This window comes from Varanus komodoensis, unplaced genomic scaffold (genome assembly GCF_004798865.1).
Source record: "Varanus komodoensis strain SLA01 unplaced genomic scaffold, ASM479886v1 scaffold13_1, whole genome shotgun sequence".
In the NCBI taxonomy this organism is placed as follows: domain Eukaryota; kingdom Metazoa; phylum Chordata; class Lepidosauria; order Squamata; family Varanidae; genus Varanus; species Varanus komodoensis.
The window spans coordinates 3,591,018-3,604,746 of NW_025335408.1; the positions used below are offsets into that span (position 1 = coordinate 3,591,018).

The 13,729-nt window shown below is 43.2% G+C and overlaps 1 protein-coding gene across 1 annotated transcript in view; it reads left to right on the plus strand.

The window, feature by feature from the left end:
• The first annotated feature begins 3,692 nt into the window (after positions 1-3,692).
• The window catches only part of SLC38A1 (solute carrier family 38 member 1), a 50,777-nt gene continuing 40,740 nt past the window's right edge, over positions 3,693-13,729 (plus strand). Inside the window, exon 1 of the mRNA XM_044423083.1 lies at positions 3,693-4,014. The gene's annotated coding sequence lies outside the window, so the exon portion shown is untranslated. The remainder of the gene's footprint in view (positions 4,015-13,729) is intronic.

Genomic DNA, 13,729 nt, shown 5'->3' on the forward strand with positions numbered 1-13,729 from the left:
TATCTCTGCTTTTAAACCTGTAGAGAAGACAAAATCCAGTCCAATATACTCAGTATTTTAGGTTGCAACCTTATACCAAGTTATGCTGGTTATGGGACCAAAAAACATGGCAGCTGCCTACCGGCTGGATCAGTACCAAAAAGCTAGGGCTTCTCCTGCAATCCAGCTGGTCTTAGAATACGCTGCCACTGTAGAAGGTAGAGCAGCAATGACCAGGGGCCTCTGGGCTATTCCTCTGTGGTGTTGTTAACTTGTTCCTGGGAAACTCTACTGCAGATAATTATGCAACAGATGATGAGCGCTTAGCACGGAGCTAGAACTAGAGTCATGAATGCCCTGCTATGTTGCTGCCTGTTAAGCCACTACGTGAGGCACAGAAACCCTTATGCAGGCAGTGGTTGGCAACACCATAGATGCGCCTTTTCCTTTCACCCTCTCCTCCATCCAGAAGCCTTCAATAAAAGACGGCGTGTGGGGTTTCTTTGTTGCTAGGGACTGGAAGGTAGAGGCCTGCTCGTCCTAATGTGATCTGGCTTCAGCTGGCCTCAGGACAGAATTCTGGAGGGGTTGACAAACTGTGGGCTAGTGGATCAGGCCCATGACTGCTCCACTCTGCTCACTCCGGTTCGTTCCATTGTGAAGGAGCAGAGGATAGCAGTGCGGGAGTGTTGTTGCCAGGCGCATGAGGTGGGGACAAAGAAGGATGCAAATACATAGATTGCCAGGTGGAAGAATAGGGTAAAAAGGTTGCTTGGCCAATGCAAGAGATGCCTAGTGGACCACACAGCAATCCATTGAATGAGGATCTCTCTGCACCTTTTCTAGTATGCACTGTGTTCTAGATTTGAATCTACAACCTCCTGCATGTGAGCACTGCACTGTTCCACCAAGCTCAGGCTCCCCTTGCAGCCCAGGTGGACCTGAGGCCGGAGGCTGGGGCAAAAGCAAGCACACTGTGGTGCACCTGATGCGCCTGCTGCAGTGAGGATATAGTTAAGGAACAGTTTGCCTAGGTTTGTCTTTTGGGTCTGAGGGCCAGGACTTCCCTCTCCTTTGCTTATCATGTGCCTTCTTTACAGCAGGCATGCAAAAGGCAAAGGGGGCCATTTCTCCAGCCTTTCCTCTGGTGGAACTTGATTTGTTTCAGTATCTGATCCTGGCCATCCATATGCATCACACCTCAGCCCATTTGTGCAATGACAGCTTCAGGACCAGCTGGGGTGACATGTTTTATTTAAAATGTTCCCCGACATTCTTATGGTATAACTTTTTAAAATTTACTGTATAAATCATGTGCAAGCTTTGCAACTAGGCTGCTTTGAACAGCCTAGCCATTTATTTTAATCACATATTATTGGAAGGATATTTTTTTAAAAATGTATATTCTGGTACTTGTACTTTTATTCTCACTTCACAAATGAGTAGCTAAAGGTTAGAGTAAGTCATCATATAAGTGAGTTAGCCAAACAAATATTCATATATAAACAGAGTACTGCTCTGGTCTCTTTTATTTTTCTTGGTCTTCTTGGGCCTCATTGCATCAAAGGTCACATTTGTTATTTTACATACACTGTTTTCATTTATTGGTGATGAGGAAAATAAGAAGCCTGGGCAAATGTTACGTTATTGACTGGATTCAGGTAAAACATTCAGCCCTTGCGTGGCACTCTTGCATTCTCCCCACTAACCTCCCTTTCATACCCTTCTGCCAGATTTACCTTTCCCTGGCTGCTTTAAGGATTAATTCGAGCCACTTCTACAAAGCCTCTTCAGTCACCTGCTTCCATCCGCCAGTCACATGACCTATTTGGTGTCAGATTGTGTGATCCCTCTGGCTCCACAGAAATGAGTCCAATTCTTCTGAGGAAAGCCAATATCTTGCATGTAAACCAGCTTTTCAACAGACGAATTCTAAGCCCACCAGGCAGGAATGCCTGGATCCATGTGAGCTGCTGGGCTGTGGAAGGAGCCATGAATCTATATGTGACCCATAAATAATCCATTGCTGAGCTTAACTCTAAAATAGTCATGAAAATAGAAGCATTTTAACAATCAGGCAGTCAACAAATATACTACAAAGAAAGAAAGAAAGAAAGAAAGAAAGAAAGAAAGAAAGAAAGAAAGAAAGAGAGAGAGAGAGAGAGAGAGAGGGAGAGAGAGAGAGAGATGCAGGATTAAAAATATAGCAGAGGCTTTAGTACTTTACAGGTAAATCCATACAGGAGTTTATTCCACTGAGTTTTGTTTTTCTAACTGTCATGATGCCATCTAGATGCAACGCATTTCAGAAATGCTTGAAGTGTGGTTTGAAAGCTATTTTCCTCCTAATTTTTCTTACTGTTGTCTTTATGCACTTTTACAATCCCATAAAAATGGTGTTGTGATCTGTAGACTGATGTATTTTCTGACTGTGAAACGAAATGTAATAAATCAGATTACAGATTACAGGTAGAGACAGCGGTGGCTGCAGTCTCTTAGCAACTTAATGAAAGACCACTGAAACCCCTTCCTTTTCGTGTGCCGGTGAAACCAAAATGAAAGAACTTCTCCTGAACCTTGCTGGCAAACGCTACGCAGGTAGTACACGGTGACTGGACTGCAATGATCTTCCACTTTTTCCTTAAACATTTGTCAAATTAGCTAGACTTTGCAAAGCTAGACTTTGCAAATATTTATGCAAGCGTCATTTCCTTGCAGCAAGGTCTTGAATTACAGTGGGGAGGCAGGGCCCAGGTTCCTTAAGCTTTTCTTGGGGCCCCTTAGAGACTGCAGGTGGCAGGGACCCGGACTTAGGAATTCGAGGTTATTATACAGAGCTTCCTACGTGCCCTCCCCATAATTAGTGCAAGGTTCCATTCCTCTGTCAACATGCAGAAACAGTGGCTTCCCCTAAGCTAGCCATCCCTCGCCTGGGGTGCTCCAGATGGGTTCACCCGCAACACCCACAGCTGGGGAGGAAGGGGGTTGTAGTTCGAAGCATCTGGAGGGCACCGAGAAGGCGAAGGCTCGTTTCGACGTTCCTGATTTCAAGCAGACAATGGTAGAATCGGCTCAACAAGCAGGAACGCCTACAGATGAAATGAAGGTGTGGCCGCCACCTCGTTCTTCTGCCGGCACGAAGGCAGAGCGCTTGCGTTGCCCAGCTCACGGCAACAGACACGTGGGAAGCCGGGGAAATGCGCTTAGGCGCACAAGGCAGCCGTTTGAATGCCTTCCTGCGTGCGTGGGTTGCGGGCACCCCACAAGGCTGCGACGATCCCGCCGACGCGTCCTCCCAGGGGCGAAATACGGCGTGGGCATATCCCCCTCCGTTAGATCTGAAGCGGCGCCCGCACCGGAAGCCCCAGGCGCGATCCGCGCGGCTTTTGCGCCGTGGGGGGGGGGCTGTAGCGGCAGCCCCCGCTCGGGCTCCGTACAAAAGATTTCCCCCGGGGCAGATGGTCTCCGCCCCGAGGGCCACCTGCGAGGGAGGAGGCGGGCCGCCGGGCCGCGCGAGCCAAGCTTGGCTCCGTAGCCTCGCAGGTCTCGGAGAGGCCGAAGCTCTGCGCTCGCCTTGCTGAAAGCGGCCAGAGAAAAGCCAAGGCGTGTGCCGGAGCGTCTCTGCAAAGGAGGGCGAGCCCACACAGGAGGCGGGAAGAGCAGCGCGGGGAGGAGGCGCCCCCGCCGCCGGGGAGGGACCGGCTAGATGCGCGGCGGGAAGTGAAGGTCGTGCTCGTGCCCATTCATTCTCCCTCCCGCTCCGCCGCCCGGTTTTAATTGTCTCCAAGCCCCGGAAAGAAAGAGCGCGCCCTGCTCGCCCGAGTCCGGCGCTAAGAACCGGCGAGGCGCTTTCTCTTGCCGAGCCCGCATCTGCCGGAGAGAGAGAACGAGCGGGAGAGCCGCTCTAACAAAGGACAGCGGCGGCGACCCTTCCCAGAAAGCACCGAAGGCGGGGCGCACGGCCGAGGCTCCTTCGGCTGAGATCCTCTCTGGTACGGACACGGCGGGGAAAAGAAGAATCGGTCGGATTAACAGGTAGGCTAGGCAACCGGGAGCAAGGAAGGCCTTTTCCTCGCCGCAGCTGGGAAGGACGCGTGGCTGGCCGATGGGGGCTTCCTCAAGCCCCGCTTTTGTTAGGCGGGCGCCTGGGCAAAGATGAGCCTTAGAATGAATCGTGTGTGTCTCCCTCTGTGTTCATGAAAGGCGCGTGCTTCTTTCCCCGTTTCTTCCTTTCCCTCCGGTGCTTTCCGCCGGCCACCTCGCAGCCGCGTGCAGCGACATCCACCCGCCCATCCATCCCTCGTGTGTGCGCCTTTTTGCAAGCGCAGACGCTGCGCATAGCCCTGTTTTTGATCTGGGCACCCCTTGATCCGGAGCTGGCGAGGAACATTATTGTGCCCGGTCCGAGGAAGAGGCGACCCTACCGCCTGCCTTGAGCTCTTGGCTGTCGGCCAGCCAAAGCGCGTACGGGTCGCTCTCTGCCTCGTTACTGAAAAAGAAAGCGAGCAGAGAGGAAGGAAAGAAAAGGGCGCGTAGGAAAGCGCTGTGTATGACTAAAGTTTCGCCGTGGTGAGAGAAAGAAAAAAACCGCTGGTGAGATCGTAGAGAGAGGAAGGGTAAAGAGAGCGAGCGTGCGATGCAGGCCACGTTACGGAGGATCGAGGTGAAAAGCTAGGCTGCTGCAAAATTAACTAGATCGCGGTTCGCAGCCAAGCGTGCTGGAGAGGCGCGGTGCGGGGGGGGGGGCTGCTGGTTGGGCGGAAAACAGGATGACAGTCTTTGTCCTCGCTTTACGAAAAAAAGGGGAGCCCAACCTGCAGTGTCCCTCCCTGCCCTTGCTTCAGCCCTCGCTGTTGGAATTGCCATTCGGTTTCCCCGACATCCTTTGGAAAGGTGAGAAAAAGAAGTCTTTGGTGGTGGGAGGAAACGAGAATGTGGGCAAATACGAACGTGGCTCGAAGAAAAGAGAAATGAATGAAGTAGGGCATCTGTGTTAGCCCAGTGTAGAGAAGACCTTCTGAAGTTAATGCATCTGCTCTAACTATGACTACCTGGATACTATTCCCCAAGTGGAACATTCTACTATTGGTATTTTGTTTTAAAGTAAGAAGGACAAAAGGTAGAGTGCTTTTTATTTCCTGCTTAGAAACATTTTGTGCAATGGTGTATTTATTACAGTAATAGACGATTTTTCTTTCCTACTTTTTAAAGCCCTCTTTCCAGGCTTGGTTGCAACCCACTCAGATCCAAACAAGGCATGTCCCAATTAAAGATGCTGCAGTTGCTTTAGCAGCAAATTCAAATTTCATTTTTGAGATCCAGAAGTTCAGTTACTCCCCTTTTCTACTCCTTTCTCTAAAGCTCTGCTGGCAACATTTTGTACTATTAATTTTAAAACCATGTTTCATATTTAAAAAAGTAAAATGATTTCATTCATCTTTGCAATGAAATTGAACTGGACTTTCCAGAATGGATTCTGTAGGACATTCCTGGGTGAAGGTATAATTGTACATGGTACATGGTCTTTAAATTAATTTTAACTTTCTTGTTTAACTGAATCAAAAAGTTTTTGAATTTGTGGCATGCCAGGAATGTGGGCCTAGCCCCAGCATGCATCGCTATGATTTCAAGTATTTTTTCCAAGTCTTTGTTTCTACACAAGGAAGCCATTTCTTTTCTTTTTGTGGTTACTGTACATCATGGGGCACCTTTACAATGTAAAGGATTGTCTTCCTTTTAGTTTGCAAAGCAACCTGTTGCTGTCATTTATTGCCATCAAATTAGAATAAAAGTCAGGTATGCAGAAATTATGATTAATATTATTGGGGGCCTTTTGCTGTATGCCCAGGCTGTACCAAGCTCTTCTGCTTATGCTGCATTGGAGGATTTTCTACAGGCCTCTAATTTCCTTGAAAATGCTTACATATTTATGGTGAATTTCACTCTTCATCTTTCAATTTTCCTTTATTAGACTTCAATACAGATTTTACTTTGGGATAAAGTAATAGTTTCAGAGTGAAGCAATGTTTTAAGCCTTTTGTTTGCTTTTTAATACCAGCATTTTGTGCTTAAGGCATATGCTGATGCATTCATGCTTATGCATAAAAACATGACCTGTGGCATTGAGTTATCACAACCTGTCCAGGCAGTTTCAGCTGCCCAAGGAAATACATGTGAGGAATAAGTTCATCAGAGCATGCTTTCTCATGAGTAAGCAACAACTTCCGGGAATGGTTGAGCCAAAATATCCTTAGTTCAGTTATAGTTCTGCTGTGAACTTACTGGATGGCATTTGGCAAACCAGTATCCTTCCTGTCCTAATTGGGAATATTCACATGGGAATAGGAATTTCAGCCTACGCTATTTGACTGCTGGAAAGATGACAGTGTAAAGTGCTTTGGCCACTTAAGAAGTGCAATGCGTGAAGGCAATGTGTTATTCTTAAAATCTCAGCTACTGCTCCAGCTATTTATGGTAAGATGAGGTATCACACAGTTCTAATTCTTCTGCCCTACCAACTTTCCCCCCTTATAATGGCAATAGAAACAATGGGAATAATTCCAGGGAAGAACGAATGGGTAAATTAACCTTTTATCTTCTTTTCAGTCACCTGCTAGTATCCACACAACATTCTTTTGTTGTTTTCATTCCCAACCAGGCCTCAAGACTGGAAATTAGTTTAGTGATTCTAGGGAAAACAGGGGAAGTTTTCCAGAACATAAAAGCCATACAGGAGCAGACCAATGGTCCATCCAGTCCAGCATACCGCTTACTTAGTGGTAAACTGGCTGCCCACAGGATCCCTCATGCAGGATACTGCCTGCCCTAGCTGTACACAGAGACCAAGGTAGCATTTAGCCAGCAAGACTATCAAGTAGTCCTTGATAGCCTTCTCCATGAATTTTTCCAATCCCCTTTTTAAAGCCATCCCAACTGGTGGCCATCACTGCTTCCTGTGGCAGTGCATCCCATAATTTTAATCATGTGTTGTGAGAAGTACTTTTATCCTCCCTGAATCTCCTATTATCCTGGAGTAATCCTGGCTTCTAGTATCACAAGAAAGGGAGGGGGGGGAAACTTTCTCTACACTATACATAATTTTAAACACCTCTATCGAATCTCCCATTTGCATTTTTCTAAGCTCAACAATCCCATTTGTAACCATTCCTTATTTTGGAATTGCTCCAACTCCTTCAGTATTTTTCTTGCCCTTCTTTGGTTTCTTTCCAGATTTTCAGGGGAAAAAAGATGTCTTTTTCAGGAGCAGCAACCAGAACTATATACAATATTTTAAGAGTGATTACACCAAAGATTTGTATACAATCTTGGTAGTTTTAATTCCTTTCAAATTATACTTAACATGAAGTTTGCATTTTTCATAGCAGCCACACACTGGGCCAACATTTTTATCAAGCTGTTCTTCACAACCCCCAGGTCCCTTTCTTCTTCAATCACTGCTAGCTCAGATCCCATTGGCCTATACTCTATATTTGTTTGCCACAACATGCATTATTTTAAACATTCTTACATTGAAATGCACTTGCCATTTTGATGCCCAGTCTCCCAGCTTGGACAGATCCCTTTGGTAATTCTCACAGTCTCTTCTGGTTTTAACCACCCAAATAGTTTGATTCCATCAGTAAATTAGGCCACTTCACTGTTTGCTTCTAATTCTAGATCATGTATGAATGGGCTGAAGAGCAGTGGTTCTAACAGTAACCTCATGGGACCTCAGTGGTTGGAGAAATTATTTATTCCCACTCTCTGCTTTCTATTACTGACCTATAAGAGGATCCCTTCTTTATACCATGTTTGCTAACTTTGCTGAGGAGTCCCTGGTGAGGGACTTTGTCAAAAGCCTTTTGGAAGTCTAAGTGAACAATGTCTACCAGATTATCCTGTCCCTGTGCTTACTGAAACTTTCAATCAGTTAGTGAAACAGGACATGCCTTTGCAGAAGCCATGTTGAATCTTTTTCAGCAGGGCTTTTCCCTCTGTGAGCTATTGATTGTGTCTTTAATAACACTTTCAACCAGTTTACTCAGAACAGATGTTAAGCTAAGTGGACTGTATTTGCTTGGATCCCCCTGGACCCCTTTTAAAAATTGCTGTTACATTGGCCATTCTCCAGTCCTCTGGTACTGAGGCTGATCTTAAGACCATGTTAAGTACTTTGGAAAGAAGGTCAGCAATTTCATATTTTAGCTCATTAAGAACTCTTGGGTGGAAACCTTCTAGCCCTGATGATTTATTAACTTTCAGTTTGTCAGTAAGATTGAGAATTTCATATTTGGTCACTACTCCCTGGCTTAATCTTCAGACTTTCTCTCTGTATACCTAAGTTCATGAATACCAATCTGCTCTCCATCATCTGCTGTGAAGGCAGGAGAATCAATAAGACCAGGGAAGCTTTATGTCCATCCAGTCAGTCCTCTCCTTTCAGGGCCCTGCCCCTACTTTGGTCTTGGCAAATGCAGGCCTAAGGTCATTAATCTTTTGCTGATTAAAGTTCTGGTTCCACCTTCAGAAAACAAGAGTTTGTTACATTTGAAGGGCAGGACTGAAGTGAGGTTTTTTCCAACCCACAACTGACACTCTGAATCTGACACATATGTTTAGACTCAGGGCATAACTTAAAGGCTATGATGCAGAACCTTGGTGAAGCCAAGCATTTTGGGATGGCTAAGTGCTTACATGGGAGTTTGACTGCATATTCTTTGGAGGTTTTCTTGGGCCCCGTGATGGAAGAAGGCAAGATACAGTAATCAGATAGAGGTCAGTGGGACTTAACTTTTTAAGAAAGCAACTAGATTAGCCTTCCTCAACTCAATGTCCTTCAGATGTCTTATACTGCTACTCCCATAATTCCCAGCCTCACATACAGTATTAGCTTTCTAATACTGAAAACTGAATTGCAAAAGGTTTTTCCTAGGGCATTTATCAAAACAAAGCTAGTTTTCTCAGAACTGTAGAATATTTATAATAAACTGTGCTGCATCAAGCAACATTATCTAACCCATTAAAACACACACATAAGCAAAAATATGCATAAGGACAAAGAAGAACATGCAAAACCACAATGTTGTTCCTGAACTCCTCCATTCAATAGCCCTGCCAATATTTTTTATCTTTTTTACTACATTTTTGTGATTAGAGATGAGAGTGGTGACGGCATATTTAACCATCTATTTAACCATATTTTAGTATCTTCTCTTTCTGTTTCTCCCTCTGCATCCCTTTCAAATATTTGTGTTTAGATTTTCCTAAATGTGGCTTTTAAAGTAAGGGCACATAAAGAAATTTGCACATAAAGCAAATTTTAGTTCATTCTGTTCTAGAGGAATAGTACTTCAATCCAAATTATTTAATGTTATGAAAAGCATTAAGGAGGTCCTTAGAGAAGTGTGTGTTCTACAGTTCTAACATTATGGAATTATTTTAACATTTCAGTACATCAGCGTCATCAAAATATATTTAAGTGATTTGGATGCAAGTCTGATATTCCTTACAGTAGCTCTTAACAAACTCTATAATCCTGCATTAGCTCTATATTTTTAGGTAATATAGTGAGGTTTTTATATTTGTTAATAGAATGTGTTTTAATTTGTCAGCTGCTGGTAACAACGGTTGTTGGCTAGTTGGTAGCACTGGCATTTTAGAACAAATGAAAACCATAAAACAACCATTCTGCAAATGCAAGAACTGAATAAGAGCAATGTAAATTGGCAGGCAATGCTCAAGAGGATGAAATGGACATAAATATCCCCAATATTTTACAAATATCAATTGAAAATAATTTCCATTTTAATATTTCTCTGAAAATTTTTCCATACTTCTATATTTCATTTTAAACATTATTGCAGTATTGATCTGTGACATCATAACTGCTACAGAATACATTTGCTGTTTTTTGCAGCAAAACTGAGATTTATTCAGACAGAGACAGAAGCAAGGAATGTGGAATTACAGTACTTTCTTCTGTTTCTGTTGAGTTTTCTTTACAGGACCAAATTTCAGGGTACAAAGCCCAGGATAACTCCTTGGGCAGGAGATGTAAGGGGCATTGGCCCCAGGCGGCATAAGCATGTGTTATTTACTCTACTTTCCACTCTGCAGCAGAAACAAAATCATATGGACAAGCCACTTCCATTTGTAAAGCTGATGCACTGGCCTTATCAGTCAGTGTTGTGTTAATTTTTAGTGTTGTGCATTCAGTGTGTTAGTGCTGCATTTTGAACTTCGGGCAATTATCATTCTAGCCCTCCTATCCATGACTCCCAGGACAGTCCAAAAATTCAGGCACACATGTTAATCCCTATCAGTAGGTCTAGCAGCTTCTTTCTCCACCAGGGGCAGGACTTTGTTTAAAGGCAATGGGTCATAATTGGCCATTCAAGCCCAAGCCACCCCAAAACAGTTTGCCCTTTAACAGGCAACAGTACCGATCAGGAAAATTTCATTTCCCCCCCCCCAATTACTGTGAAAACTCCAGCTAAACGCAAAGGAAGCCTGGAAGGAGGGCAGTGGCAGATGGTACTGGTGACCCTGTTGACAAAGCAGTTCTGGGGCTGTAGGTCTGCAAACCCTGCCTCCACTTGCTAGTTTTGGTAGGTCTTAATTTGCAAGGAGATGTGATTATGCCCATGTATGCAAAGGTATGACTTGTGCATCTAGGTAATGAAACTGCTACATACTCAATACAACAATGGTCAAGGAGATGATGGGGCTCCTGGAATCTAGGGGTGGCTCCATCTCTTCACGCTTGTTTAGTGTGTTGAAGAAATAAGAGTCTTTGGTTACTGCAAAGTTTTTCCTTCTTGACTTTTCCTCAAGTTGCATATTGACGCTGGATACCAAGAATAGGGAAACCAAAGACAGTTTCAGTTCACAAAATCAAACCCTACAGCGTAGGGTCTGCATATTGTTGGTGTTCTACTTCATATTGAAGTTGTCCTTGCTTGACTAACTCAGAAGGGTTTTTCAGAGGGAAGAGAGATGTATCACAGTTACACAGATATTTGTGTTCAATTTTCAAAGATAAAGTTAGAGCAGTAACAGCAAACTGAGAGCTTAAATTTTCCCCTTGATGATTCATGTGACTGCCCCAAAGCTAGGTTATGAATCAGCGAGAATAGTCAAATAAGAATTTAACTCTTTCTTATTTATCCAGCTTGTACCAGCAAACCAGAGTTTCCATTCATGCACGATGTGACCCCACCCTCCTCAGATCACAACCAAGCTTGTGTCATTTTCATTTGTTTTAACATCTTAGAGTGAAAACAGCTACAACAGATCCTGTACATGATGTGGCCAAACAGGATATAGAGAACAGGTGCAAAGGGCTGAAAAGGCTTGTGACTGCAAGCCTGCACATATCCCCAGGGAAATGAAACTGGGCACTTTCCAGGCTGCACCTCCCATAAGACCCCCGCGCCCTGCATGGGCAAAACCAGGGGCTTTGGAGTTAGAAGGGCACCGGATTACCTTTCCTTTTTGGCAGCTTTTCCTGTTTTGCATTCTTATTCCTATACAAGCTTAGAAGCCATGTCCTTTTGGAATATTTATTTTTATTTATTTATTTAGAAAGCTTCTATGCTGCCCCATTCGCCGAAGCCTCGGGGCGGCTCACAACAATAAATAATAATATAAAAACAATATAATTGGAGACATCCTGGCCAACGATGTAAAATAAATAAATAATATTAGCAATTAAAATGACATTTAAATAAAAAGGTCTTCACCTGACGCCGAAGAACAAATAACAACGGCGCCAGGCGGACCTCTCTGGGGAGCGCATTCCATAGATTGGGTGCCACCACAGAGAAAGAATATATATGCCCACTACTTGTTCCACCAGTGGCATAATCATGGAGGCTTGGTGCTTAATTTCTAGGAAGAGAAATGACAGGGCTTGTGACTCTCTGGAAGCAATATCTTCCTATCTGGATTCTCTTCCCTATAATTCCTGTTCCTTCAACTGCAAGTTAAATACATTTTAAGCATATTTAGGGCCATTTTCATTTTTTTTCAAGTCAAATGCATTAAGGTTTAGCATTAAAAATAAATGTCAGGGAAAGAAACTTAAGTACAGAGCCCGTCATTGTCACTAGTTGGAGTTACTGGACAGTTGCTGAAATTTTTCTCACATTCTTCCATTCATTCTGTGTTTTTTCATTGCCTCTCATGTGGATCTTTCCCTCATCTGTTCCTGGTCTTCTCTGGAGAGAAAAGTTTACAAAGAAGTAGAAGCACAGAAGGGACCAACGCTAGAGCTATTAGTGAATATTTAGTCTACTTTATTTTTTATTTATTTATTAAAACATTTTTATGCCGCCCCATTCGCCAAAGCCTCGGGGCGGCTTACAACAATGAATAGTGCAGTTGTATGTTGGCTAGAAAATTCTGGGAGTTGTTGGATTATTTTTTAACTACATCCTATGCTGTTTAATTCCTGGTAAAGAAAATCAAAATTTTATCCTCCCTGAGAACAGAAGTGCCAAAAAAGTTTATATAATTTACATTAGCATAAAGTGGACCTAAACTTCAGGTTTGTGTCCGTGTATTCATCCAAAAAATCTCTCCATCTAGATATCTGACTTGTTTTTCATAAAGCCTACCTTCATTGAATTGGATACAATTAATTGTTTCAAAAAATCATTTTCTGCTATGCAAAGTCCTGAGAATATCTAACTTATACTGTGTCCTAGAAACTGTGTCACTACTGGTAACATTCTTTCTTTCTAGGTTTTGATATTTGGTTGGATGGCACATTTTAAGTGTTGCTGCTAAAAGTAACATTTTATACTCCCAGTTCTATGCTCACTATTTATTATTAATGTCTTTGGTCTCTTTCTGGTCACAGTGTTCTTTTTGGAAAGGTGAAGCTGCGGCATTGAGGTTCAAACACACAGGAAACATATCATATCTCAGTCTTAACGTAAAGAAAGCAGTTTATGTGAAACACAACTCTGGGTTTGGCTGTTTCACCAAGAGACGTAAAGGAAGTTTTTGCCAAGACTGGTCTCGCTATGAACGTAAAACTGAATCCAATTTCAGCTTGCCAGCATTTTCTACCACTGAAATTAGCACTTTCTAAAAACACAACTTTAAAATCTACCTGAAGCCAGGTGGGAACAAATCCAGTGGGAAGGATGATGAAAATTTTCAAGTTATATAACACCCAGGAACTGTTCCAGAATTCCTGTCCTATACTTTTATGTATGAGGTTTCTTTTCTTACCACAAATAGCCACACTAAATGAAATCAACATTTAATAATATATGGTGACTAGTTTTCTTGTCAGTCAGTTCTGTGGCACATTATAATGTACCAATGCTTATTGCTGCATAAGAGAGCCTTTCTCACTGGTGGGTTCCCATATGTTATTGGACTACAGCTCCCATAATACCCAGCCAACATGGCCAGCAGGGATGGGAGTTGTAGTCCAACACAAAAGGTTCCCATTGCATAGATCATTGGTTCCCAATCCGGTAGCCACAAATGTCTTTAATGATGTCCACAGAAGGGTCCCAGCATTGGCCTTGTGGGCATCCAAGGTTTTTAAAATTTTCTTGGATGTAAATGTACAATGTAAAATGCTTTGTTTTTATCCTTAAATCCATAGTATGAGGATTTATATGAAATGCATACAACTTTATTTATTATTAAATTTGTTTAAAAGCCACCTGTTAGAAACATTTTTTATAGTAATTAGACATCAGCATCAACAAAAGTGGATCAAATATCAATA